The sequence below is a fragment of the Cryptomeria japonica genome, chromosome 2 (genome assembly GCF_030272615.1).
Source record: "Cryptomeria japonica chromosome 2, Sugi_1.0, whole genome shotgun sequence".
NCBI lineage: Eukaryota > Viridiplantae > Streptophyta > Pinopsida > Cupressales > Cupressaceae > Cryptomeria > Cryptomeria japonica.
Genome location: NC_081406.1, coordinates 667,213,799 through 667,220,650, shown reverse-complemented (window position 1 = coordinate 667,220,650; position 6,852 = coordinate 667,213,799).

The window sequence follows — 6,852 nt, the reverse complement described above, 5'->3', positions numbered from 1 at the left end:
TCACATTTTGCATCAAACTTGCTTTGGTGTTCACTTCTCTTAATATAACACTTCCTACCAAACACTCTAAAGTAGCTTACTACAAGAGTCTTACTAGCCCAATACTCATAAGGAGTTTTATTCTTACCTTCCTTGATGAGTACCTAGTTCATAGTGTAGACTGCAATGCTCACCACTTCTCTCCAAAATGTGTGAGCAAGCTTCCCTTGAATCAACATCGCTCTGGTTGCTTCAACTACAGTCCAGTTGTTCCTTTCTACTAGGCCATTCTGCTGTGGAGTCCGGGGGGCAGATAGTTGCCTCTTGATGCCATTCTCTCCACAATACTTATTGAATTCCCTAGAAGTGAACTCACCTCCTTGGTCAGTTCTAAGGCATTTGATTCTCTTACCGCTTTCCTTTTCAACTAGTGCTCTGAAGGCTTTAAAATTTCCAAAATCTTCTGACTTGTCTTTCAAGAATGTGACCCACATCATTATAGAGAAGTCATCAGTAAGAATCATAAAGTACCTATCTCCCTGAACACTCCTAGTTTTCATAGCACCACACAAATCAGTATGCACAAGATCAAGTAAATTATCTACTATGAAAGATTTACCTTTGAAGGTTGAGGAATACATTTTCCCCAATTGACATTCTTTGCACAAAGAATTCTTTGGTTTGTTCAGCATAGGCAATCCTCTAACTGCCTTGATCTTACTGGCTTTGACAATATTATCAAAATTTACATGGCAGAGTCTCCTATGCCATATCCAACTGTCATCAAACTTAGCTATTAGACATTGGCTAATATTTGTATTTAACTGAAATAAGTTACCTTTGGTCTACATACCAATGGCTAGCAGTTCACCACTCTTTCCTTTTATTTTGTATACTCCATCTTTGAATTCTAGAGTGAGTCCTTTATCATTCAGCTGAGCAACACTCAAAAGGTTATGCTTGAGACCTTCTACCCAATACATATTATCAGCATTGCTTTTTCCATTTAGAGAGATGGACCCTTTGCCTTTTACCATACATGGTGCATCATTACCAAATCAGACTACACCTCCATCATACTCTTCCAGAGAGAAACTTTCTCTGGTCACCAGTCATGTGGTGAGAACAACCACTGTCAATAATCCACTCATTAGAATTATCAAAGCAGGAGACAAGAGCCTTCTTGTCTGACACTTCTTCCTTGATGGCTACAAATACTATGTCTTTGCTTTCTTCATCTTCTCATTCATCATTAGTGACACCTTCATCGACTGCAACAAGACAGTTTCTCCTATTTCCTCCTTTGAACTTTTTAAACTTCTCTGGTTTGTCCTTATTATCACTATTAGGACAGTTGACAACAATGTGTCCTATCCTATTGCAAGAAAAGTATTTCAAAGGAATCTTACCTCTATATTTTCCAGTTCCCTTAGGAAGTCTCTTGGCCATAAGAGCTTCAAATTCCATCAGGATCTCCTCATCATCCACATCTCTGCTTTGTCTAGGTTCACAGTTGGTAGTAGCTTCTTTTCCCTTTCTAGATAGTGCAGCAGATGCTCTAAAGACTGAATCAGTCTTCTGAACACTTCCATCATAACTGTTTGGCTCATATGCGGTCAACTTAGCAATAATGGAATCTAGGGATACCTTTGTCTTTTCAATAGATCTCAACTCCTGAATAGTGACAACCCTTAATGCATAGACTGGTAATAAGGATCTCTAAACTTTGCTAACAATGGTGGAATCATCCATTGTACCTCTTGCACTCTTGATGTCTCCAACAACAATTTTAATCCTTATCCCATATTGTTGAATGGTCTCTCCTTCAACCATCTGCATGTCTTCAAAATTTCCTCTAAGGTTTTCTTCCTTAGCTTGCTTCACATGCTCATCACCACCATAGATATATACTCCAGGGTATCCCATACATATTTGGGATTGTCTTTATCCTGAATATCTATAAACTGAATATCAGATAGACTGCTGATAAGAGATTCCATGACTTGCTCATTCTCCTAAATTTGTCTTCTTTGGTCATCGGTGAGAGTACCATCAGGACAACATAAGTATTCTCAACATAGTTCCAGTGTTGAGCACCCATGCTTTTAATGTATATCTTCATTCTATCCTTCCATATCCTCAAGTTATCTCTGTTGAACGTAGGATCTTCCCTCTTCATCATTAGAATAGGATCTTTTCCTCAAGTGGTTAAGCTTACAACATAGAAGAACCTCGAGGACGCTTTGATACCAATTGATGAATAATGATGAATAGTAAATACTCAACAGATACTGAGAGGGGGGGTGAATCAGTATAGATAAAAACTTCTTTAACAACTTAAACTACAAATACTACACTAACTAGTAAACAACATCACCGATCTAAATCAGAGCACTACCGGTAAAACACAGTGAGACTGTGAAAGACATAAACCGTTAAAACTTAGATCTTCACAAAACCTAATATCTGATTTCCACTTCACCCATATGCTTAAGCAAGTAATACATCAGAAATATAATGACCATTGGATCATCATGCTTTACCGCTTAACAAAAAACACTAAGACATCACATGAAAAAGCATCACACATAACACACTAATTTTTCATGTGGAAACCCAACTGGGAAAAAACCACGGTGGGGATGAATACCCATAAGTTGTTCTTGAACTCTTCCAAAGTCCACTCTGCAAGGAGCCTAGTCTGGTTAAGGACTTTATAATAGGTTCTACTAGGAACTGATCCTGCTAGGGATCACCCGGTTAAGGGATGGCTAAATACCCGGTTAGAGATTAAAACTATGTTAAAGGTTACCTTGTCAGAGGATTTAAAGAACACAATGATTTTGAGTCACCTTGTTAAATGATTTACAAAAAGCCTATTAAAGCTACCTGGTAAAGGGATTTTCCAACTATTGAAATGGTTAGAAGTCAACAGGTAATAGACTGATTTGATAACAACACTTAATGCTAAGGCAGATCCACTTCAGTTCCTTTACATCTGCAATCACACTTTGGATATCTCTACTCACTACACCGGTCCTGCAAGAATCACCTCACAAACATTCATTTGCCAACAACTTCAAATGAGAATCATCATCGACCTTATGGACAATGATTAGGTCAGTGGCAAAAACCTAAAACCCTAAGCATCTAGGTTAACAATACAGTCAGTCCAATCCCGACTGTTTAAACACATTACATAGGGTAGAACAATTTTGAACAAATCTCAAGACATTCTGCATCGTTCGTTCTTTTCTACTTCTGGAAGCTAAGAACCCATCACGCGCTCTCCACTGTTTACTAAGATTTTGCATAGTCCCGAGGTAGATAGAATCAATCTTCTTCATGAAAGATCCTCAAGGAAATCCATCACGTGCACAAGGCTAATGTGGCAACATGATTTGATCTTCATTTCAATACTAACTCATCATAAGATGTTGTCGGTCGAATCACACAGACTTGGAATGCATCAACCAGAAACCCTAAAGCCGAGACTACCAACCGGTAGTCATATCAAATGAAACCCCAATATAAGCTTTGCATATACTGATTCACATTCCAACATACCGGTTCACCTTTTCTCATATACCAGTTCACATCATACCATCATACCGGTTCTCTTGCCAGTTTGCTTACTTCAATATACTGGTTCATACTTCAGTATAGTGACATCAATGACAACATACAATATCATCATGTCATCAAACTCTTTACATATGCCAACATATCCCACATGCATCCAGGAATCGAACCGGTTTGTATTCAAAAAACCCTGGATTAGACAAGTTGACTCCATCTGGTATCGGGAAGACAAACAATCATCTATCCTGAACATCCGATCTTTCTCTTTGCACTCTGCCATGTGCCACCCCCTGATTGGTTCTGGGTCCTTGCTCTGACATCTTAACACGACCTCACTATCTGCCTGGAATTATTCTTTGTCGCTAGGTCGCGATGGAAAGTCTCACAAGCAATTTACCATCACGACCTAGTGACCACCATTGGATCTTTTGCGGTCACTGTCTGATCATTTCGATTTGCTCGACCTTTAATTCGCGTTAGTTGATCTCCTGTCGGGTCCCACCACTTGGTCACCATATCGTGAGGAATATACTAACAAGGAGTTTCCCATTGCGACATAATGACCATCACTGGATCAACCTTGATCATCGTTCAATCATCTCCAATCTGGATGACCCTTATCTTGCCTAGATGATCTGATTTATGAAAACCAGATTACAATACCTAGTGTGATACCTGCGGTATTGTAGATTTCAACACAAAAATTGACAACAAGAAGATTGCAAACCAAAAACTGTCTCCATTCTATTCAAAATTGGAGTTTATACAAGTCGAATGTATCCCAAGGGTCACACAAATCCCTTGGAATTGAAATGAAGAGTCATCATAATGTTTATTACAATTAAACTATTAAAACTATCAAAATTATCAAAAAACTAAATATAAAATTTCAGTCCACCTTGAGAAGGCATAACTTTCTCATCCTAGCTCTGAATTACAAACCGTTTGATGCGTTGGAAAGGTATTCAAATAATCTAGAACCAAATTTTGGAAACATTGATGATGTTCCATCATGTTTCCGATATTTGTCCAGAAATGCACCGAAGACCCTCAAAATTGTAATTTACTAAAACATATAAAATTTTGGAAAAATTAGATTTCAATATTTTCCCAATTTAATCTTGATCATTCCTCCCCCCTTAAGAGGAAATGGGCCCCATTGCACTAATCTGCTACAACAGATGAGGAAATTGTTCTTCAATTTGTTCCTTAGTAAGCCACTTGCCTTGATGAGAATGCTGACCAGCTCGAACCACTCGATACAAAGGAATTTTTTGATTTCTCAAAGTCTTTAAATTGGCTTCAGTAACATGGTCACACTGGACTAGAGCAGTAGTAGAGGGGTTTAACTCTGTAGTTTGAATGTATTCAGTAGCTTGGGAGATATCCAATAAAGGAGGAAAATAGGGTCTCAACAACTCCACATTGAAAACTGGATGCAGTCCCAAAAAGGATGGCAAATTAAGTTCAAAAGCATTCTCACCAACTTGTTTCACAATAGTGTATGGTCCATAACGAAGAGGTCGAAGCTTCCTATTTGGTCCATGTAGGCGCTCTTTCTGAAAATGTAACCATACCTTGTCACCAACCTGAAACTGATGGGGAGTTCTATGTTTATCATATCTTTCCTTATACTTCTGATTACTCTACTCCAATATCTCATAAACTTGTTGTTGTAGGTGTCTAATGTTATCAATGAATTTTTCTGCTTTATCTACCTCCTTGTCACCATTCAATGGACTACTAGACTGTAGAGATGGTATTGGTACATCCATAGGTGCCAATGGCTAGTACCCAAGAGAAACCTCAAATGGACTGTGCCCTGTAGTACTATGGAGTGCACCATTGTAGCTGTGTTGCACATAGGGTAAGCTTTCATCCCATGTGCGAGGATGTTTTGAATGATACATCCATAAAATATGAATAATCATTCGATTCACCACTTCTGTCTGCCCATCTGTTTGGGGATGGAATGCTGTGGACTTTGTTAGTTTCGTGTCCATTTTAGCCCATAGTGTAGACCAAAATTTGTTGATGAACCTGCTATCCCTATCAGAAATAATGGTTTTTGGCAAACCAAAATGAACCCACACAAAAAATAGCTTGGCAGTATCTTCTGCAGAAATCATCTTTTTACATGCCACCATGATAGCCATTTTAGAAAACCTATCTACCACAACATATACACAATCATGCCCCCACCTGGTAGTTGGAAGCCCAGACATAAAATCCATTGAAATAGACTGCCATGGCTTATCAGGAATAGGTAATGGTAAGTATAGACCCAACTTACGGTTTGCTGGTTTTGCAATCGCACAGGCTGCACAAGCTTGTATATGTGAAATGACATCTTGCTTCATTTTTGGCCAATAGAAATACTTTTGAAGGATAGCAGTAGTCTTACCAATACCAAAATGTCCTGCAACATGACTGTAGTGAGCTTCCCATATCATTTTCTTCCGTTCTTCGGTGGGTACACATATGTGACCATTATGGCAAAGAAACCCATCCTGCAAGTGAAAATCAGAGACAGATTTTCCTTCTACCAAATTACTATAGATGTTAGCAAAATCAGGGTCAGTACTATATAGTTGTTCCCAAGTGGATGATTGATGACCGCATGAATCCAACACTATTGTCAAACCTGCAATTGGAGGCCTACTCAAACAATCTGCCACCTTGTTACTGCTTCCTTTTTTATGATGAATGTTGAGGTGAAATTGTTGTAAATAGACTAACCACCGTTGATGTCTATCATTCTGTAGCTTTCCTTGTGTTTGCAAGAATTGGAGTGGTTTATGGTCTATATGTATAACAGTTTCTTTTCCCAGTATATAGTGTTTCCATTGTTTGCAAGCCTGAACAATGGCATACAACTCCTTATCATAGGTGGGATACTTACGTACTATATCAGAAAAAGTTTCACTGTGATAGGCAACAAGATGCCCATTTTGTGTGAGTACCGCACCAAGAGCATAATCTGATGCATCTGTTTCTATCTCAAATGCTTGGTGTAGATCTGGAAGGACCAATACTGGTGCTGAACATAGTCTTTTCTTTAACTCCTCAAATGCTTGTTGTTGTGCCTCTGTCCACTGAAATTTTGCTTGTGCTCCACCCCTGAGTGATTTATTAAGAGGCCATGATATGTGTGAGAAACCCAACGCAAATCTACGATAGAAGTTGGCTAAGCCCAAGAAGCTGCGAAGCTCTGTGAAATTTTTAGGGGATGGCTAATCTTGAATTATTTGAATCTTTGCTGGATCAACATGAACACCCTCAACGTCAATG